This window comes from Heterocephalus glaber, unplaced genomic scaffold (assembly GCF_053883595.1).
Source record: "Heterocephalus glaber isolate CG9 unplaced genomic scaffold, H.glaber_assembly_v1.0 deba00000331, whole genome shotgun sequence".
Taxonomy (NCBI): Eukaryota; Metazoa; Chordata; class Mammalia; order Rodentia; family Bathyergidae; genus Heterocephalus; species Heterocephalus glaber.
In genome coordinates, this window is record NW_028258142.1 from 31,156,991 (window position 1) to 31,180,598 (window position 23,608).

The following is a 23,608-nucleotide window of genomic DNA, read 5'->3' on the forward strand; positions in this document are numbered from 1 at the left end:
TAAGATCAAGGTGTTTTAGTGAGATTAGTCCGGTGGCAATGTGCCCAAGTGGCTTGGTTGAAGTCCCTAAACAAATGGAGGCCACTGACATGAATCAAGCACTCAGAGCTCACTGTGTTATCAAATATACTAGAGATCAATAGAACATTCTCTGAGGCAGCACTTGTGATGATATTTAAGTCACCTGAGGTAAGTGCTCACTGTTACAGGACACAGGATATCCTCATACTCATTTGCCATAATAGTCCAGAGACCACATTGTTCTCACTGGATCCACAAATGGCCAGATGAGAACAGCTGTCCATGCCCATGTGGCTGCTATTTCCAGGCAAACTTTCTAGAAAGAGGGCTGTCATTTTTTCCTAAAGATTTCCAGGGAAAGAGGTTTGGTGCCTTTGATAAGTGTCGAGGTTTTATAAGGATTTGTATCCTTCTCACCTCTCAGCTACAAACCAGCCTCTTTTCTATCCAGAGCAGAGAAGGAAGAGCTGATCCCATTCCTCCCTATACAGAGACATCTGAGACCCAGTGTGATTTGGGCCACATTCATGTACTTGTTCCAAGGACCCTTATGTATAACCGTAACCTTTGTAAAGGCTTTTGTTAAATTACTCCATCAGTCCAATAGATAATAATAGCAACACAGGAGCCAGTCCCAGCACCCAGAAGGAAGCTCCCCCACCTCCATCCCAGGCTCCTAGGGCAGAGAAGGTGAGCCAGTCCCAGGACCCGGAAGGAAGCTCCCCCACCTCCATCCCAAGTTCCTAGGGCAGGGAAGATGAGCCACGTGGGCACCAGAAGCAACCCCCCTCCCCGTGGAAATGAGAAAACACATAAACAAGCCTCAAAAACAGAGTTCCAGAACTCCTACAGCAACCCCAAAGGGAAACGAGATGGAACAATCTGATACTCAACCACCTGGACTCTATGAACTGGCAACAAAAGAGGATCTGGGAAAAATGAAATCAGAAATAATTACTCAGATAACAGCAAAGATTGTGCTCATGGTGCAAGACATGATTAATAAATCTAGAGAGGACACAGATAAAAAAATAGAGGATCTGAGGAACATGATGGAATCCCAACATAGGAAACAAATGGAATCCTTAAAACAGATACAAACAGATTTCCAAGAGATTAAAAACTCCATCAAAAGTCTGCGCAGAAGAATGAACCAATGAGAGGATAGAATTTCACATATAGAAGATAAGATTGCAATTAGTGACCAGGAAAAGAAAAATTGCCTTAAAATTGTAAGGGAACAAGAGAAATCAATCCAGCAGCTGCTAGACAATGCAAAGAAGAATAACATAAGACTGATTGGAGTCAATGAAGAAAGAGGAGAGAGTGCAGATGACATAAAAAAACTGTTCACAGAAGTGATGGCAGAAAACTTCCCAAGGAGGGGAAAAGAACTTGACATACAGATAAGTGAGGCATATAGGACTCCAGCTAGCCTTAATCAAAAAAAATCTACACATAGGCATATAATAGTTAGGATTCCAGAAATCCAACAGAAGAACAAAATTCTACAAGCAGTGAGAGAAAAGAAATAAATCACATACAAAGGAAAGCCCATCAGAATCACAGCAGACTTCTCAATGCAAGCCCTCAAGGCAAGAAGAGCTTGGAGTGATGTATTTCAAACCCTAAAGGAAAACAGCCTCCAACCCAGATTGATGTACCCTGCAAAACTATCTTTCAAAATTGATGGAGAAATAATATGCTTTCATGATAAAGAGCACCTCAGGAACTTCATGAAGACCAAACCAGCACTCCAAAAAATTTTAGATAATACCCTAGGAAAAGACAATGAGGATCACAAGCCCAGGAAGCCCAGCAGAATGAATCCATTGGGCGTGACAAATGCAAAGTGGGAGAATCCAACAAAAAGAAAAAGTCATGACAAGGCTTTTAAAACTTTTAACTTCATCTCCCTAATGAGAGTATAATTCAATCTTATTATTGTACTGATTAGCATTTTTCTGATTCTAGAGTTGCACACCATTCCTTGTGCTATCCTGGCTATTTATCATCTTCTTATGTCTACATTTTAATTGGGTTGTCTATTAATGAGCTCTATGAATTCTTTATATATTCTGGTCATAGGTTATATGCATTGTAAATATGGTCTGTTTAAGGACTACTTTTCATTTTAATTATGTCATTTAAAGTTCTAAATTTTGATGGAATCCCATTTATCAATTTTTTTCTTTTATACATCATGTTTTTTGTATCCTAGGTAGTTCTTGCCTACCCTGCATTCATAAATATTTTCCCTTATAATTTCTTCTTAAAGTTTTATACTTTTAGGCTTTCTTATTTAGGTTCATAGATCACTTCAAGGTATTTTCATCTATGGAAAAAAGGGGTTGAGGTTAATTTTTTATATATGGATACCAGGTGTTCCAGTGTCATTTGCTGAAAACACTATCTCTTCCTCGGCTCTTGAATCAAGTTTATATTCTATAAAATGCTAATGTTAAATAATCTTTCAAAACTCAGTGGACCATATATGTGTGGTTTTATTTCTAGATTCTCTGTTTTATTCCAATGATCTATATGTCTTTCCTTATACCAACACTGCCTTGATTACTGTAGCTTTAGAAGAAGTTTTAAAATTAGGTACTAAACATCTTCCAACACTGTTTTTGTTTTTGTTTTTAACTTTTCTAGGTCCTTTGTACTCCTACATAACTTTTAAATTTCAATATCCAGTTCTTCATTTATAGCAAGTATACACAGACCTGAATTTTTATATATACCTTGTGTTTTCTAATCCTGCTAAATTCCAGTACAAGTTCTAGGGGGTCCTAGAGATTTCTTAGTATTTTCTCTGTAGATGATCATTTCATCTACATATAAAGATTTTGCTTCTGCCGTGCCAATCCTATCCTAGTTGTGTCATTTTATTGCCAGACTATTTTGGTGGGGACAAAGTCTCAAAGTTTAATGGACAGATAAAGAGTAAGTATATCTGCCCTTGTTCCCCACCTGAAGGAGAAAGCATTGTATCTTCTCCATTCATACAAGGCGTTCTAGCTGGAAGTATGGAGTACATGTCTTTAATTTGTTGAGAAGTTTCTGTTCTACTTCTAGTCTCCTGATAGCTTTTACCATGAACAGTGGTAGAATTTGGTCCAATACTTTTTCTCCAACTAGTGACAGGATCATATGGCTTTTTTCTTTCCTCTGTTTAAATGATGACTTTTGGGGGTGGATCTTCCAATGCTGAACCAACACTGCCATCCCTATAACAAAACCACTTTCTACATCCTGCCAGATCTGACTTCCAATAGTTTATTTTGTTAAACAAATTTCTATCTATGTTTATACTTTTTTCTTCTATTATCTTTATCCAGTTTTAGGATTAGCACAATGTTGAGTTCCTAAAATGAGGGGAGAAGTGTTGGTTCTTTTTTCTGCTTTAATTGTTTGATATAATTGATCAGTTAAAATGTTTATGAGCCTGCTGTTGTCATATAGGTAGGCTTTCCAGCTAGGAATATACTTTCTTTAATAGGTGCTATTGAAATTTTATATTTCCTCCAGAGTTAGTTTCATTAATTTGTCTTCCAAGTTACTTCTTAGAAGTTGTCAAATTTATTTCAAAAAAAGAGTTTTGTAATATGCTTTCTATATCCTTTTAAATTCTGTAAAATCTGTGGTAATGTTTCCTAGATCTTAGTATTGTAATTTAAAAAATGTATAACTGATATTTAACAGGAAGAAAAGGTCTAAAAGAGCAGGGGAATTGTGAGGGGTAGGGGAAGGGAAAAAAGGGAAAGGAAAGAATATGAGAAGAGGAAAAAAATGGAAACAAGGTCTTTGCAAATAGGGAAGGGTGGAGAGGGTGAAGGGAGGGCAAGGTAAGGGGAAAAAAAATAAGAACCAAGAGACTCATGTAATGGTACAAGATCCCAATGATGAATGTAACTGTATTTCATACCTAAAATGTACCAATAAAGTTAATGGGGGAAAATAATAATAATAATAATAATAATAATGATAACAACACTTATAAAACAGCTATGACATTCTGTGTATTGTGCCAGGCACAGTACTGCTTACTAAATAATCAAACCAGACCCAGTCTCTGTCCTTAAGAAAGGATTAAATTCCAGAGATGTTTAATACAATTCTCAAATACCCACACTGAGAGGCAGAACAGGACAGAATATGAAAGAATGCAAGGAGAAAGGTTGAGGGAAGTCCTCTGGGCAGAAGTGACTCCAAAAGGACTCACGTGGAAGGGAAACATTGGCATTAATGTCTAGACAGAGGTGACATTTGAGTGACCCCAGAAGGACAGATTCTGACAAAACACAAAGAAAACCCTTGTAAATCTAACTATTTGCAAATCAAACAGGAAGAAGAAAATTGGCTTTTCCCTGTTGAAGAGGAGAAGAAACACAGGCACCTGTGGCCTGCAGCCCTCTACCTCCCAGGAGGGCCTGCAGTCCCTGGGCCATTGAGCCCCTTGTCTGGATCACTCCCAGCCACGTGACAGTGGTAGGAAAATACCTGAGTTCTACAATGGGAAGGTAGCTGCCCAAGGGAATCTAACTCAGGGCCACCTGAAATCCTGCTCTCATCCCTCGGCACCATGAAATATTTGGCAGGCTTGACTCTCTGGGCACTACTGGAAGCCTCAAAAAGCCATCACTGCCCGCAGATCTACCCAGCAGCCCCTTTGTTGGTGATGCCTTTCTCAAGGCTGCCCCAAGATGCCAACAGCAGTGAACATCTAACACTTACATAGCACTTTCCAAGTTCACATTGTGCTTTTCCAAACATCTCTGATTCTCAACTCACCCACAGGGGATCAGAGAAAGATTTTCTTGCTGATAAAAGTTCTGCTATATTATTTCCTACTGTGCCTGGTATCCATCAGCATGCTCATTCTATTCAGTTTCACCAAGTCTGGCTTCAGAATATCTTTAATGTTCACTTCCCCAGGAAAATAACTGCAATGGCCAGTGGTTTTCTGCCCTTAAAGGACTCACTGTTCAGCTATGGGCCTTACTAGGAGAAGGCAATTTGAGGGCAGCCCAGCATAGTGGTGCATGCTTGTAATTCCAGCACTTGGGAGGTAGAGGCAGGAGGATTACAAACTGGAGACCAGTCTGAGTTACAAAGCAAGACCCTGCCTAAAAACAACAATAACAACAACAAAAACAATTCAAGGAGCATCAGAAGTCAGAAGCTGAGTTAGTATAAGATAAAGTGGGCAAGCAGTGATGCAAAATGAGTTCACAGGTCACAGAGAGCAGAAGTGGCCTTCTCTGAGGGTTTGAATGATGTGCAGTACTTAGTAGAAGTTCAAATTATTTTTAAAAATTAAAATTTGTTGGGCCAGGGATTTAGCTCAGTGGTTTCACCGCCTGCTGCACAAGCGCAAGGACCTGAATTTGATTCCCCGGGACAAATAAATAAATAAATAAATAAATAAATAGAATTAAAATTTGTTTACACAGTTGATCCTTGTTATTCATGGCAGTTATGCTCTATATAGCTGTGTTGGACACTGAATCAGTGAACACCAAACCACTGTTTCTAAGGAAATACGGGTTAGGTTCCTATGAGCCTCTGGTAGCATCAATGCAGGCCTCTCACAGATACTTTGATGAATTTCCTGTTCCTCTTTTTGGATGCACCACATTGTTAATTCATTAATATGGCTCTCACAGCCACCAGCATTACTTTCTGGTCTGATCAAAGCTTATATAACACACATTTTCTCTGTAAGGCATATCACAGCCTTCTTGCACTTAGAAACACTAGACAGTACTTCAGCACTGTGCGCAGGGGCCACTGTAAGTTGCAAAGTCATCAACAAAAGCAGAAAAGGTGGCTTTAGATAGACCATGAAAAGGACACTTGTTTCTGCTAAGAGAAACAAAAAGGCAGTGCCACCTTGTTTGTCCTCAGCTGGGAATGTGCCTATCAAGCCAGTCACACCTCACCACTCTGCGCCTGCCTGTGAGTAACTGCAAAGGTGCCATGAGTACTGATTTGGGGGACATAAATCAATTTTAGTGAGTAAGCAAGCTGGCATATGCAGAATCCATAAATTATCAGGACTGTACCTTGTTGGTGAAGGGATGGAAGGAGAGGGACTCAGTACCCGTCTGTGAGTGCACTGAAGCTGCAAAGCCAGGTGAGGGTCCCAGGAGGGGAAAAGTGACGTGGAGTCTGCTGAAGGGTCGGTGAGAAGCTGGCACTGCATGATGGACTGATGGCAGGGCATAGCCAGAGAGGCAGCGTGGGCAGACTGAGGAGGGCTATGAATGTTGGGGTGCCCAGAAGATCACTCAGAACTGGGCATATGCAGGACCAGAGGAGAGCAGGATTTCAGGACCTTGAAGGAAAGTTTGGAAGGAAAGGTTTCTTCCACAGGAAGGGCTGGTCAGGTGGGTCGAAGACACCCACAACCTAGTACCCTCAGCTCTACATCCCCCTTGGTGAAGACCCCCAAGCCTCCACATCCATCCAAAAGGGACAGAAGCAGGCTGAACACCTCTAAGGGTTAGGCCTGCCCCACCCCATCCTCCAGCACATGAGGTCCAGCTCCCTGTTGCACACTCACGGTGTTTACTGTCTATCTGCTTTGGTGATGCTCAGCAAAGCCTTCAACGTGTCCAGACACTTGCATAGGCCTAACAAGTGCGGTGGGCATCATTATTATGAAGCTCATTTACAGATAAGAAACAGACAAGGTTAGGCAGAGCTCTTAAAATTCTGGGGGCTGATGCCAGAGCCCTCAGCTTTAGCCAATGCTTGCAGTCCTTGCCTGCTAACTACTGTGCAACAGATGCTGGGCAGCCAAGCAATTCTATAAATAGCTAAATGGTCTCCACCTCTGACTGTCCAGCTGAGCAGCATTTGGGTCCTTCAGGACCACTCAATAGCCTCACTTCTCTATGGCTTCCAACCTAGGCCAGCTTCAGGCTGCATGACCCAAGTGGTCCTTGGGTCACACACCTCCCACCACACTCAGAAGAACGAAACACCTCGTTTCATGTGCTGCTATCACTGTCCTAAAATGCTTAATACATTTTAAACAAGAGGCTTGAATCTCATTTTGCACTTGGGCTCCACAAATTATGTAGCTGGGCCCCTCAGGCACCCCAGTCTTCTCTGAGGCTTTGCTGTTGGCCATACTTGAGAATCAGGGACAAGCCTGTGCAAGTAGCAACTGCTTTGTTGAAAACTTTCCATCCCAAATGAACACGTACATTTCTATTCTGGTTATGGAGCCAACTAATGCGTGTAACTTAATCACACTGTTGTTTGCTCAACCTGGCTGTAAACCATGTAAACTCCATCCTCCCAGGAGCTTTCCATCACCCGCTGGGGAATTAACAGCACAGGTCGGCTTGTTACAGGATTCTCTCAGGTTTCTGCTCTCAGAAGTTCTAAGCCTGGGTTCACCATATTTTGTCCTGAGTGAGGCCCTTTCAAAGGTTAGGGAACTTGTGCTCTTATCCTTGAGAAAGCCCCAGTGGGTCAGAAGGAACAAAGTCAAAATCATGAAACTCCATCACATATTGTTCTCATCCTTCCCCTCCAGATGTATGAACAGTCTTAGGTCCCAAAACCTCTTTTTGTATCATATATCCAGAAGGATAAGAAAAATGTATATGCTTTTCCCCAGATCCACCTGGGTATAAAATGAAATGAAAATCAACAAAGACCTAAGGGTGCCTGAACCTCAGTTTATCAATCAATCAAACAAACATGTTGAACAACTTATCTAAATTTAATATCATGGCCAAACAAAACTGCAGTTTGCTGTTAGTTGAGAGAATTGTGATATACAAATATCTAGAGCTGCTGAGAGATACAGCAGGGGCTAAAGGAAAAATGGGGCCGAGAGAGGAGATTGGAGAGGTTGTCAGGAGACCCCAGTTCCAGCCCTACTTCTGTTACTGACTAGCTTTTAAAGTTGGATTTATATCACTCCACTCTCTGGGAGTTTCTTCCTCCCACAAACACTCACAAAAATATTTGGTGATGGTGAGATTAAATAAGACCACAGATGCAAAAATCACTTTGTGAAATCTTACAGCTTTATTCTAAAATGTAGGATGCTCCTGGGACAAGATGTTGTCTGTGCTTGTGAGATGCCCCCCTCAAAGAAACTGCCAGGACCCTGAAAAGATTTCCAGCCTGACCTGACCAGGGAGGTGAGATCAGAATGCAATGGAAAGAATTTCTGCTCCCCATAGCCTGCCGGGCCTTGGCCTCCTGAAGTAATCAGATGGTGGATTTGGAAGCAGCCTACCCAATCGAATTCTTCACACTTCTAATTACTTCATGATTTGTACACATTTTGGCTGTTGCTTCAAGGCTCTTTTATTAATTCACAGATTTTCACTATTTTTGCTTCTCTTCTTCTTGCCAATTAGCTAAGCTAGCTGCAACTCAGAATCTGGGGATATTTCCAGTGGAGACCAAGCCTCCCTCAGCCCCAACCCCCACTGCTTGGGAGCCTTCCCTCAGGGGGAGCGCCAGAAGTCACCCCATGGGACAGATGGGTGGGGGTGGCCTGGTGGGAGCTTATTCCCTGTGACTGAATCTCTGCTTTCAGAGAAGGCCCTGAGTCACCTTGCGCGGTGCATCTAACACTGACATCCAGGCCTTTCAGGCTTACCCCAGACCCTAACACACCAGGAGAAAGCTGCCATTGCCTGACTTATCCACTAACTCCATGGAGATTCTCCTATCAGGCCCTAAGAAATGAGGAGAGGATTCTATGAGGTCAGTTCTCTGGAGTGGCTTGTAAATACCATCTGAACTCATGGCCCAGTGAGGCCCTGTGCTGTGTATTGACTCGGGGGCAGACAGTCCCAGGCCAGGGGTCTGCATCATTCCCTGGTGCTCACTCTGAATAAACACAGGATCTTGGGCCTCTCTATACCTCTCTACACATATGCTACACCCTCCTCACCAGGTTATTGTGAGGAGAAGTGCTGAACACTGTGTTAGGCAGGCAAGGAACCGTTATACCGGACAACTTCATTTTGAAGATGCCTTGGTGGCAGAATGTTGGGCTTTGCTTTCAAATGAGACAGCTCTCAAGGATAGATTCTGGCATTGAGGAGCAAATGTGGCTCAAGACTCTCCTTCCTGCAGAGCCCAGGCCAACTTTGGGCAGGAAGGAATGTTCAGAGGGGAGAGAGTCTGCGGTCTCAATGGGTCATTGCCATTCACAGCACCCTCCTTGGATGGGTTTTGTCAGCTTCTTACTTTCCGAGCCTGCCCTCACAGGGAGTTCCCAGCAGGATCCAGCTGAGGAAACACAGCAGGGGCTGAAATGGAGGCCATTTGGCTCAGAAGAGGGGGAAGCAATATGCAGAGGTGGAATGGTGACTGCTTCCCTTCCTCCTCAGTTACAAAGCTAATGAAAACACCCATTTGTTTTACAGACTGATGGGGGACCAGGGACAGTTAGGAGGCTGGTTTCCCTGAGCAGCAAGCACAGAGGGCTTCCTTAATAAATTATACTCATGTGATGAATGACATTGTGCACCATTAACATTAGCACATAATCACTGGGCGCAGGGTCGGGAAGACGTGACAAAGCCTGCTTCTGAACATGGGAGATCTGGATGAGTGACTCTGGATGTGTTCATTCTGAGGATGTGGAATGAAGCTCATTTGCTGGGACCCCTTGTGACTTTCTGTGAGCCTTGTCACTTTAATCCGAGATGGGACCTTAAAGTCAGGGAGACAGCGTGCAGAGGAAAGGCAAAGGAGAAGGGACAAGAAAGAAGAAAAACAGATTCCCATGGGGGGACAGGGTAGGGCACGTGGGCCCCAGTAATAGTCTTGATGACCACCTGGGCCTGTAGACTTTAACCATTCCAGAATCTTCCTACCTGTGGCAAAGTATTTAGTGAGGACCATGGGACACAGACCCTACCCCCACACCCCATCCATCTCATTGCTCAATATGCAAGGACAGCAGGTGCCGGGAAACCCAATCCTTCTGTCATGGCTTGTTCAAGTCCACCTTTCCCAAACAGCCTTCTCTGATTCTTTGGTCCACAGTGCTCCTTTCCTCTGCTGACCTTATATCTGCAGGTAGATTTCCCAGGAGGGATGGTTAATCATATGTGTCAAGTGGACTAGGTTATTCTGGAAGTTTCTGTGAGGGTGTTTATGAGTGAGGTTAATACTGAAATTGGTGGATCTTGAGTTGAAGAGATTACCATAATGTGGGTGGTTTCATTTAATCAACTGAAGGCCTGAATAGAAGAGACTGATCAGTCCTGGACAAGAGGATTCTACAGCAAGCAGTCTCAGACTTCAACTACAGCACTAGCTCTTCCTGGGTCTCGAGCCTGCTAGTCCTCCCTGCAGATTTTAGACTTTCCAGGCTTCATAATCATGTGAGCCAAAATTCCTAAAGTAAATTCATTATATAATATATATATTCTTTTCCTCTCTCTGTTTCTCTGGAGAACCCTGACAAATACACCAGGAACTAATGAAGCATAAGCTGAGAGGCCCTCCTTTGCCAGAGGCTCTTCCAGAGGGGCCCTAACTGTTTATATCTCTTCTTTTTAAGAGACTACCCTAATATTGTATAAGATTTATACCACTCCAGCCTAGATCCAGCCTGGCTTTTGATATGGGCATTTACTGCCTTGAGTCCACATGGGCACTCATGCCTTATACCTTTCTTGTCCACCAAAGCATGCCTGCCCTCTCCAATGCAGCTGGAATCCCTATGAAGGAAGGGACTGTGACTCTACAAGTTGGTGTCTGCTGCGGTCTGTGTCACAGCACACGCATGCGCTAAAAGCTCAGTACATGAGTTTGTTCACGGAATGTTGTTCTTGACTCCTATGGGTCTTTGGAGGGAGGAAGCTAGGAAGAGGCTTTCAAAGATGGATGCTGAGGGCCAGGAAGGGAGAAAGATGGAATGCAAGGGTAAAATGAGGAAGAAGACAAACTTTACCACAATTCATGCCCTGCACTTTTGCTGTCCATCAACAACCCAGGATTCCAGTCACCAAGGCTGGGTCTCCTGAACTCAAGGAGTTCAGGTGAACTGAACTCCAGATGGTGCATTTCCTAGGGCCATTCTGGTTCCTCTTGACTTGCACCCTCTCTGGCACCTCCCCCTGTGCCCCAAGTCAGCTCAGGAAAGCACAGAACTGGCTGAGTCTTTTGGTGCATCCTGGGCTTCAGCCTCTCCATGCTGCCATGGTAAGGCAAGCACTTGGCAGCCAGGCTATGAGTTTCATTTCTAAGTATTTTTCTTCACTCAGATACCCCAGAGAGTGAATTCGCATGGAATTCATTGCCACTGGCTGAGGGAGAAAACAGGATCTGGCTAGGCCCTGTGCTTTGACAAAGCTTACAGCTGACTCAACAGTCTTTAAGAATGCCACTGGGTGGCCTCAAGTGTCCTATTTTGAACACATCAAGTTCTAAAGACTCCCAGGCAGCCAAAACTTCCCAAGTGAGGACACCAGGAAGGCAGCTGTGCATCTTAGAAGGGATTTGCACCATGACCATTACCCCCATCGCCACAGGACTGACTCAGAACTCATTTACAAAACCCACACACACCAAAGTTAACCAAATTTAGATTTAGGCCAAAGACAATACAATGATGATTATTTCACTCTGTGAAAAAGATTTGCTGTTAGTATTGAAAGTTAGAGCCTAGCCTGGCCAACTGAGAGAGAACTTGTCTCAAAAAAAGAAAATTAAAAGGTCCAGGAATGTAGCTCGGTAGAAAGGCTTTGGTTTGATCCCCAGTTCTGCAAAATAGAATAGAATAGAATAGAATAGAATAGAATAGAATAGAATAGAATAGAATAGAGTAGAATAGAATAGTATAGAATGGTATAGAATGGTATGCAATGGAACAGAACAGTGATGGCAAACCTTTAAGGGCTTTCAGATGATACAAACAGTCTGCTGCAGCACATGCTATAGGTTTGCCATCACTGGAATAAAATAAAATAAAATTTAAAATAACAATAAAAAACAATTGCTGCCTTTTTAAAGTTACAAGCTTATCATAAAAAAAAATTAGATAATAAAATAAGAAAAACAAAACAAGAAGAATAACCCTGACACCAAAGATAACCCCAACTAACACTTTGGAAATATTGTTCCCATCTTTTGTCCACATATAAAAGCATTTTTAAAAAGAAAATATAATGCACTAGTGTATGCTGTTTCGTAAGTGATCTACTATAAAAAAATTCTGTGAATAAGACCAGTACATTACAGTGTCACCATGTAGAATACTACAATTTAGTCATGTGTGGGCTCTCTTTATTTTATTCTTTTATTGTATTAGTCTATCTTTGAGGTACCTCATGTATACATTCATTGTGGATAGTTGGTACAAGTACACAACACATCTTATTTCTTTTTAAGTTTCCTTTTCCTCTCCCCATCTCTTCCCTCCATTTCTTAGTCCTCTTCTCATTTGCCAAAGATCTATCTCCCTATTTCCTATTGACTATCTTTTATTTTGCTCTTTGATTTATTTATTTATACTTTGAGTTTCTCATACAAGAGAAAGTATATGATTTTAAAGCTTGTGTGTCTGATTTATGTCACTTAACATTATGGTCTCAAGGTGCATCCATTTTCCTACAAATGACTCACTTATCCTTCTTTGTGACAGAGTAGTACTCTACTGTGTAAAATATCACATTTTCTACATAGGCCACTACCATTGTTTAGCTATTACAAATTGTGCTGCTATAAACTGGGTACGCCATTTTACTACAGAAAGAATGGCAATCAACAAGAAATCAAATAGTAAGTCCTATCAAGGATGTGGGGAAAAAAGTAACCCTTCTATAGAGCACTCTTCTAGAAACTTAAATAAGATATTTATACATTAAAAGTTACAAATCTCTAGGGGTGTAATTGGAAAATCACAATTTTGCAGGGGACTTTTTATTCTGCTTCCATTTGTAATAGGCCCTACAAAGACAGTATACTTATACACTCATACCTGGGTACTCAAATGCTTTAAATACCTTCAAATTTGGTACTCAACACATTTTGACATGAAAATTTTGTTCCAGTACTTATTTTATGTTTGGTACTCAAGGTGCAAGCTAGAACTTGTTGATGTCAATTGCCTCATAACTTGCTACTCTTTCCAGCCAAAACAATTTGTTTGGTACTTGTTTTTGGTCATGCCTACTGGAACCAATTAATGACAAAGCACCAAGGAACCATTGTGTATTCTTTCATCAAATGCTGATTTCATGCACCTGGGAAGCCATGAAATATTTCAAGCAAGGGTGTAATATAATCTGATTTATATGTTTACAGGTTCCCTCTGGCTAGTTCTTGAAATGTGATAAGTGTACTAGGCAGAAGCAAGAACGGAAATAGGAAGATTATTCAGAAGGCCACTAAGGTCATCCAGACAGGTGACAGTGGTTTGGACTTCAGTGTCAGGGGTGTAGAGAAGTGTGGAGAGATGGGAGGTGTGTCCTAGAAGTAGAACTGATGGGATTTTCTGGTGGAGTTGCTGTAAAGAGTGAAGGCAGAGAGGATTAAAGACATATTCCTCATTATGTTGCTTGACTGGGCATTGATGATACCATTTACCCACACAGGGGAGTCTGAAGACAAGACAATTTGGGGTGAGTCTAAATGACTTTGAAGAAAAACTGTACTAGTCACTTCTTTTCCCTTGCTGGGACAAAATGCTCAACACCCTCAATTTAAAGGAGAGGTTTATTTTGGCTCATGGTTTCAGTTCATGTTCAGCTGGCTCTAAGGCAGAAACAGCATGTCAGAGGGGCGTGGCAGACGAAAGGTGCTCAACCTGTAGCAGCCAAGAAGCAAAGAGAGAAGGAAGGGGATAAGGACAAGAATACACCCTTCCAGGTCATGCCTTCAATGACTCATCTCCAACCAGACCCCAACTCCTAATAACACATTTGGCTACTGCACTCATCGATAGATGAATCCACTGATGTAGAGCATCCTTTTATCCAGTCACCTTCCAAACACATGAGACATTAGGGGGACATTTTAGAGCCAAACCATAGTGTAAATCTGCACTGCTGTACAGTGTTTATGATTGTTAACCCCCAGCCTCCTTCTGGTTCCAAGGAGGTTGGTGCTTCTGGCTGATCCAGGTTCTGGTTCCAGATTAGCTTGAGATTCCACAGGACTTGCTTCATCCTATGTTATCCCCCCATTTCTGACAAAATGGATGGAATAAACACATGCTCCTGGACTCCTACAGCTTTCTCTAAGGCTGACAAATGGTGCTCAAAGACCTACCTCCTGGAAAGCAGGCTAATATGTATTATTTCTTTTCTTTAGCTGTCTGCTGAATTACTCAACAGCTGTGGTCCACATGTGTATATAGGAGGTAATTATCTTGTTCCAAGTACTCTCTGTTCCTGAAAAATGAAAGTTTTGAGGGGACATTACCTGAGATAATGCCATTTATCTGACCATACAGGTCACTAATTCTGCCCTAACAATCACCACTTAGCTTGAGAACTCTGGTATCCCTCATACTACAAACAATGCTTGTGTTGGCTACCTATGCCTGGCAAGTCCCCCTGAGCAATGAGTCCCTACTTCCCCGGAGGCAGGGATGCCACCCTCAGATAGCCCCCCAAGGTCAGTCTCCACCCAGGTGTGCCTGGTCAGAGTATAGCCACCTAGACAAGAGATTGCACTCCCTTCCCAGGGCAGCCTGCATGCAAGGACAAATTGATTCCAAGTTCGTCATTCTGAAAGGCCATGTTGGCTGCAGAAGTCCTCAGAGTGTCAAGTGAGGCTCTTTCTGGGACTGCAGCCTGCCCAACTTTCCCTCCACCCTCCCTTTCCCCTTTCCTGAACCTTAATCTCAAGAATACCTCCACATAAATGCCCTTTCCACAAATCTTGCTGCAGAGTCTGCTCCCCAGGTAACCCCCACCTCTACTGCAATTGTCTCTGAGTATAATACCTGAGAGGCTCCAGGGAGATGTCACTGGGCTATGGTGATTACTCCCAGAGCAGTGATCCAGCCCAGGAGAGAAACCTAGAATCCCGTTTGCTCTTGCCCTCATCCTACTCTAGCCCTTTTTTCATGGCTTCCTCTCTAGGTCATCTTTTCCAGTCCTTCAGGCCCCTGGCCACACCAGGCCTCATGGCCTCTCCTCCTCTATATGGCCGACTTTTGTTCTATCTTCTCAACTGCTGGCCTACATCCTGCCTAACCTAATAAAGTCCACTGAGATCACAGTGACCTCAAAATGTTCTAGCTGGCATGACAGGTGAGGGCTGTCCCTCCAGGCAGGCAGCAAACACCCAACGGCAGGCACTTACCCTCCTGCCTCACACAGTGTAAGGGATAGAATAAACATCAGTGGATGTCATTAAACGACAGGATTCACTAATGCTCAGTACAAATAAATGGTACAGACAGAAAATAGCATGGATAACTTGGAGAAGGGAAAGATAGAGGAAACTCCAGGGAAATCATGAGAAAAATTTTTATAGCACTCTGGTGACACCAGAGATTTCATTTCTGTGAAAAATTTTGCTTCTTTGCACCTATACTCTTTTATTTTGGGTACCAGGGATCAAACTCGGGTCCTTGCGCTTGCGCAGCAGGTGACGAAACCACTGAGCTAAATCCCCGGCCCTGCACCTATACTCTTATTATTAAGAACTTGATTCTTCTGCTTGTCATCCCTCTTTCCCACCATTTGGGGTCCTATCTGTGCTCTGAAGAGAAAAACAAGTTAAATCTCAAATCTTTAGTGGCTCTGGCAAATGGTCTGTTTGGGACTTCAACTCTGTGTCTTTTCACTTCACCGAGTCATTCTGTCCCCAAAACTATAATAGCAGTCTCTGCCATTAGGATAAAGTACCATTTTTCTCCTTCACATTTATGGCTTCCAGCTCACAAAGATACTTCTCTGCTCTTACTCCCCACAGCACTATGTATCTTTAACATAGGTTTTAATACTTAAGTACACTTGTTATTTCTGTCTCTGGTTGTTTTGTCTGGGTCTCCTTTATTCATGGGAGTGAGGACCTGAAGGTCAGGCATCTTCCATCTTTTGTCTGTGGGTCTGGAAGGCAGTGTGGAAGGAAGCAATAAGCTTGGAGGCAGAAGGTTTGAATCTCAGCTTTATAACTTGGTACAGGGCCCAGTAATGTAGCAAATATTTGAGAAAACTATATACTACTTTTTTTTTCTGTAACAGCTTTCCAGGGCCCTGTTTTTTTTCTGGCAAGCCAAATAACAAAGAGACCACTTAACTCAAAAGAAGTAGAATAAGATAAAATAATTATTAGATTGATAGCTACCTAAATACATGGATAACTTCTCTAAAGACAGACAGGAAAATCAAAAGATAGCTTGACTGGTTTATGGATGAATGTTTTTCTTTCTGTAAAGTTAATTTAATGTTACTGTAATGTTCTTTGTGCTACAACTTTTTAAAATCTGTAAGAGTGTAAGATATTTTTCATATGAATACAAGTGGAAAGTGAACATTGATAAAGCAGAGTGATCTTATGCATGCAGATGGTATCTCTTGGAGGTGCATATTTAATTGGCCAGTTCCTCATCAAAAATTCTGAGGGAGGACTTAAGAATCTGCATTCTATGGAGCAAGTTCCTCAAGTAATGATATGCTCCCCAAAGTTTGAGAGATTCTTCTATTGGAAAGAACACCAGATTTGGCGTCAAAAGTTCAAAGTTCTAGTCTTGCTGCTATCTTTGTGAATGTCCTTTTGGGTCCCATCATACTTTCATACTATAATACTTGCAACTTGATGATCAGTAAGGCCCCTTCTGAAGCAAGAAGGGGTCAGTCACATTCCCCACTGGAAGCCTATGCCAAAGAGAAAAGTTGGCCAGAGTGCCTGGATTCCTGAGGATAGCTAAATAATCTTTGGAACAAATAAATATTCAGCAAGTGATCAGGCCTCAGCAAAAGCGAAGTGCATGCCTATTGTTGCCAACCCAAATAAAGAAGTTGCACTGCCTGCATTTCCATGGGAGAGCCACTATTCATGTTTCATGGCTGGTAGCCATGGCTGGTATTCATTCGCGTTTCATGGCTGGTAGCTCTGCAACACTGTCCAGCATCCATACTCAAGCCAAGCTCCCTATCAACTGGCCTGAAGTTATGCCTCCTCTCTTACCAGCACGGCAAAGAGAAAGGTCCATGGGGATGGGGGTGGCTATCAGTCAGTTTTGCTTAGCTTTGGTAAAAGGATGAAATGATTAAAAATGCATAGCTGGGTGTGTGGTGCACACCTGTAATCCCAGTACTCCAGAGGCTGAGGCAGGAGGATTTCAAGTTCAAGGCCAATCTAGGCTACATAGAAAGACTGCCTAAAAGAAAAGAAAACAAACACAACAAAAAACTCACAGAAAATAAAAACAAATAATGTATAAAAGGAAGGTCAGCCTTATGAGTGGGTTTCCATGGAGTGTGATACGCTTACTGCAACTGGAAAGGGTTACTGAAAAGACAAGCAGAAAGGGGAAGTCATAAACAACCACAGTTTGCTTCTTTCATTAGATGAGTCAAGGATTCAAGGCTCTTAAACTGAATTCTGATGTGCTGGGTAAACATCATAATGACTCATAGAAAAACAGATCACGGCTGATCACTTCATTTTTCCTGATGAAGGGTCTCATAACTGCAGACTAGTTAGTATATAACATCAGGATCTTGTTCACCTTATGCTAAGAGTCTCTGGCTGGATCATGTCCATTTAGGTTTATAGAAATTCAAGTCTTTACAAGAGATCTTTAAAATAGTTCTTTCTTTTTGCAGGGAGACTACATAATTAAAATGATACATCTGCCACTTCGAGTAAGTAAGTAAGTAACACGTAATGACTTTGACCAGCTTAGGTCATAGAGAGACGTGCTATACAAGGGCAGTTTCCCAGGCCAGGCACCTGCATCTTGGAGGGGTTGAGTGTCCGTTACACTGACTTCCACACAGTACTCCCCAAGGCACAAAATTTGCATTTTCTCTCTAGGTTTGGGGTGGTCTCATTTGTCTTGATTGTTGCTTGAAACCCCTATTCCCACACCATTATGAGGATCATGCTTTTACCAAGGGGGCTGCTGCTTTCCCATGAAGCTAGTGCCTGTTTATGATCTATAACTCCTCTAAAGATAGACACAGATTTAAACATTACCTTGATACATTTTAGAGATAGCTCCAGAGCACAAACATCCTCAAAGCTAAAGGAAATTTAATAGGGACAAATAGAAATGCAACATTTACCCCCAGTTTTATCTGAAATATAGGAATAGTCACTGGAAAAGACTTGAAGGTATTGGAGGGCCCGAAATTTATATTTAAATTGTTATGGTAAAACAATTCTTGACACAGAAGGCATCCTTATTAAGCCATCCCGGTTACAGAAAGGTATGGAGAAACAGAACTTAAGAACCTGTATATATTTCTCGTATTTTTCCCAGCACTGATTGAAGTATTATTTGAGGTGTCATGAGGAGTTTTAAAAGTGAAACAGAGCAGGCCAGGGATTTAGCTCAATGGTTCCACTGCCTGCCTTGAAAGCACAAGGTCCCAAGTTCAATCCCCACTACCAAAAAAAAAAAGTGAAACAGAGAGAAATAGAAAAACAAACATGAGTGTAGCACAGGGAATAATAACTTGGGTAAATTTGGGTAAGTTTGGGTAAATTCACTTTCACAAACACAACTTTAAAAAAAATCCCAAGGAACTCCAGAGGTCAATAGCCAGGCAGCTGAAGGTCATCATGAGACATCAGAAATGAGGCAAGACTCAGCATGGGAAGCCCGAAGATATAGCTGGATCAATTTTGAATATCTGCAAGACAGCTTGTGAGAGAGGATCCAAATTTATGTAGGCTCGATATATAATCAATATATCAGAAAAGCAAGTTTGGGGGCAAAGAAGAAGATTCTCAAATAAGTTGGAGCTCTCTTCCAAAGGACAAGCTGATTTTGAATAAAGCAGTGAGCACCCTGACATAGGTAATATTCAAGAAGGAGCAGGGATAGTCTGTCAAGAATGATACGGAGACGATTTTTGGCACTGGATAAACTCTGAGCATCAATTCAGTTCTAAGATTTTAAGATTCTATAAACAAGAGTAGTTACAGAAATAGAAAGCAAGATGAATGGGGTGGTTTAAGGTCTTATGATTGTAAGTCAGAAGAAAGATGTAACAGGGATGTCTTAGCAAGAATTTTAAATCATAAGATGGGTGGGACGATCAGAAGACCTGTCATTTTTCCTCCTTTTGATTCTTATGACATACAGCTGGCCTGCAGGGAGAGTCACCATCCGTGACCTGTAAGTATTCTCAGCTCTGGGCTCCCAGAGGTTGGAAGTAGAGCTGCCAGGGCTCTACCTGGTCCATGCTGGTCCAAGGGAGACCAATGTGACCCTATCGTGAGGAATGACCTAGTCAGACTGGACTGGACTAAACTCTTGTTAAGGGTTTAGCAAACTGGAATAAGCAGGGGTCTAAACTCAAAGTCAGGCTTAATCTCTGGAAAATCACATTTGACAAAAAGCACTATCCTAGCCTTTCCAACATATTCTCTTTATGCTTTAAACTCTGCACTTTATTTTCCTGCCATGGAAAGCATTTAAATGGAATCATTTTCCTCCTTGACTTTAAAAGATAAAAATTGTCTTCTCTGATACAAAAAGATTATTTCATCTGGGCATGGTGTTGCCATGTCTGTAATCCTAGCTGCTCCAGAGGCTGAAACAGGAGGACTGCAAGTTCGAGACCAGCCTGGACAATTTAGTGAGACTGTGTCTCAAAATAAAAAAAAAAAGAGGCTGAGGATGTAGCTTAATGGAAGAGCACTCCTATATTCCATCCCAGTAGGGAAAAAAAGTGGTTATTTCAATAATGCCTTTGAAATGACAGAACTGTTTATCTTACTTATGTTCAAATTGCTTTATCCACAATGGTCTAAACCAAGCACATCTCACTTTGAGAATATCTGAAAAAAAAATCCACCGGTAATTATTCACTTCATAAAAGAGTCCTTTGTGTTGCACAATAATTCAGAGCTGAAACTGTATGAATACAGTCGATGGTTGGGCTATGATAATAATCATCATTGCCATTTTATTAAAACATGTCCTTCATACTAGAACCTGTGTTAAGCCCTTTTAGCTGCATTACCTCATTTAAGCCTAGATGAGGAAACAATATTTCAGGGCTGAGGCTCTACAAAGTTGAACATCTCTGTCTGAAATGCTACAGAAAGCAGGTGGCAGAGCTAGGATTTACATCCAGGCACTATGAGTCCATACCATGCTACTTCCACCAGTTATCCCTTTGTGCGGACATTTTAAAACTATCTTTTGAGCAGTAGAACTCCTTCTCCCTGCTCCTCACTCCTAGTTTCCAAAAGAAGACTCAAACAGACATACAACAAATCCATAGTGATGGCTGAAGCATAAGGAAGAAGAGCTCAAAGTCAGCCCCTGGAGACTAGAGACACTGAGGGATCCTCAAGTTCCTTGGAACCCATTTTGTAAACAAGAAGTCTAGTTCAAAGCTCTCATTTTACTAAAAAGGTACATAGTAATAACTAATTACTATCTCTAATGGTTTGCCAACTTTCACTGATATCAAGATCATGGCTTTCATATGTTTTGTTATTATGAAGATATATTGTCAGTATAGAATAGAATCAATTAACAGTGATTTTATAACTTTCAATTATACATATGACATTTCATATGATGTGTGACATTTCATCCATTTGTATTCTTGTTCTGGGGTCTACCAATGTTAGAAAAGGGCTGCTTTAGAGTCTCTCTTACATCAATGAAACTTATGTCTTAAATGCAAGGCTCTGTTTACCTCTTAAGTAAGTCAGAGCTCACAACAGTGTGAGAGGAAAATGCTAAATGGAAATCATAAAAAAAAGAACTCCCTGGGTATTATTCTAAACTTATGTATGGTATATAGGACTCAGAGTGGGTGTGGAGCCATGTGTCATGCAGGGGATGTTCTGAAATACTCAGAGTTTGCAGATAAGTGTGACCATCAGCTATCTTTTGCTGCTTAACAAATTACCATAAATTTAGCAGCTTAAAATAATATACACTTATGCTACCATGGTTGCTGTGGGTCAGGAATCCAGACACAGTTTAGCTGGATCCTCTGATCAGGGTCAAAGGCTGCAATTACGGTGTCAAGTGGACTATGTTTTCATGTGGACATGGGACTGGGTTAGATTCAAGCTCATTCAGACTGTTGGCAGAATTCACGTCCTGGGAGCTATAGGACTTAGGGCCCAGGCTCTTACTAGCCATGAGCTGAGTGGAGCCCTAGAGGCCACCCACAGTTTCCTGCCATGGGGCTCTCTCACACTAGCTGCGCTTTTTCAAAGCCAACAAGAGCCTCTCTCCAGTCTGCTAAGATAGAGCCTTAAATAACATAACAAGGTCATGGGAGGGATATACCGTCGCATTTGCCATGTTCTTTTGGTTAGAAACAAGTTGCAGTTTCTTTCAATCAAGGGGAAGGCACTGTGAAGGAGGAGATTTCAAGTGGTTATATTAATTGTGAGTCACTTTAGGATTTGTGTGCCACAGTGCATATTCTTCTTTCCTAGAAAAGTGGAGAAATTTTGAAAAAATTTTCACTTATATCAGAAATTCACAAATACCAGAAATTCACTCCATACCCTATGTTTGCTCTCACTAAAGGTTTCTACACAGAAACTCTGCTGAAACTGGAATGGTTGCTTTCCACAGATATTTATGGCCTTACTAAGTGTCTCATCAAATCAATCAAGATGTGAACTTGTTACTTACTGCTCTCTTAGAAAGTTCTAAGTGTACTGCTGATGTTCTTAGAGAAAACATTTTGTAATATTTGGAGGTTGTGGGCCATGAATTCAGCAAAAATTTCTTATTAGCTCCGCCACTACACCATACTACACACTACACATAGAAGATGGTACCAATTCTAGCAGTCTTTTTAGAATTTTCCACCTTGTTGGCAAGAAAAAATAAGAAGAATGTCCACAAATGCTGTGAGGCTGAGGTAGGAGGGTCGCAGTTTGAGCCCAGCCTGAGCAACTTAGTGACTTAGAGAGACCTTGTCTCAAATAAAAAATAAAAAAGATCTGGAGGTGTAGCTCAGTGCAAAGGCCTGGGTTCAATCTTCAGTATGGGGGCAGGGGAGGCATTTCTGTTCTAATGTATTTCTTCCTGTCTGGTCCATTGGACTACAGGCTCCTTCTCTGAAATACACATCCTCAGAAATACACAGACCTTGTAAAGTGTTCTAAACCCTCACAGGTCCTGTTGGATTACCCACCTGAAGACTTTCTCTAGTATACTGAGAGCTCCTTGTGGGTTGGGATGATCTACTCATATCTCTATGTCCAGGATCTAGAATTATCCAAAGCTATTTCTCAATGGTTATTTGGATGGATAGAGAATACCAGATGGACTGTGTAATGGGAAATAGTGCTCAAGAGATGCCATTCCTCTCAAATTGTTATCAATTTTCTCATTAGCAAAAAAATGGAATTGTACAACATTCTGTAAAAGAGTCAAACACATATAAATGTATTTCTATGATTCCATTACATGAAGTTCAAACCCAGACAAAACTACTCGAAACCCAGCAAAACTAATCTGTGGTCTGAATAGGAGGGTGATGAGAATGTCCTAGCAGGGGAACAAAGAAACCTTCTAGAATAAGACCTATAATCTTATCTGGTCATATAGTATACACACATGTAAAAAATTCATCAAACTGTACATGTAAAATTCATGAGATTTTCCTATGTAACTGATATTTTAATTTAGGGTAAACAAAGTGTACCTGGGGCCTCTGTATGAGGAGTACAGCCCTATTCCTGCATAAGGAGTCAGTGTGTCAACAGTGTGATCGTCCTGAGGAGTCCAACAGCACAATACCCTTAGTTGTTTAATCCTGGGTTCCCAGATGTTGCTGACGTGGGCAGGAACCTCCAGAGGGGCGCTACCATTTCCTATGGGCCACTTTATCTTTCTCCCTAGACCTTGAATATCAGATGCTGTGTCATTAAATGACTCCCTGACGTCTTCCTTGTGGCTAGGGAACAGTGTCTCAGCTGTCAGAGAGAGACAGCTCTCCCTGGGGTGACTTCTGCAAGGTTACACTCTGGCCCAGGCCTGGAGAAGGAGCTCAGTGGTTGGTACCTTCTAGCAAAAGGATTACTCTGCCAACTCACTCGATGGAAGTGTGTGAAGACGTACCCAGAGCTGCTCCCAAGGGGCTCCTGTTACAGATTTCCTGCAGCCATGAGCAAGTAACTGCTATTTGTTTCCCTGATGTCTCCACATTGGAAAAAATAAAGGAAGTTGTACATTATTTGGCTCATGATGGGAAGATAATGCTGAGGAAGAGCACATCAAAAGCTTCTAGAATGGCAAAATAACTTCTCCAAACACATATACTTTTTAGAGAAATTGTGTCTCCAAGTCAATACAATGAGAGATTGCTAAAAAAAAAATAACCTTCAAAAATGCCCTACTGCAAGTGCTATGATCATTCTCCATTCCTGGAACTCAAACTTCATCTAAACCTTCCCAAATCTGTGACACTTC

At 41.8% G+C, this 23,608-nt stretch overlaps 1 protein-coding gene across 16 annotated transcripts in view; it reads right to left on the reverse strand.

The window, feature by feature from the left end:
• Mapk4 (mitogen-activated protein kinase 4) overlaps positions 1–23,608 on the reverse strand; it is a 160,860-nt gene that overhangs the window by 92,918 nt on the left and 44,334 nt on the right. The window lies entirely within an intron of this gene.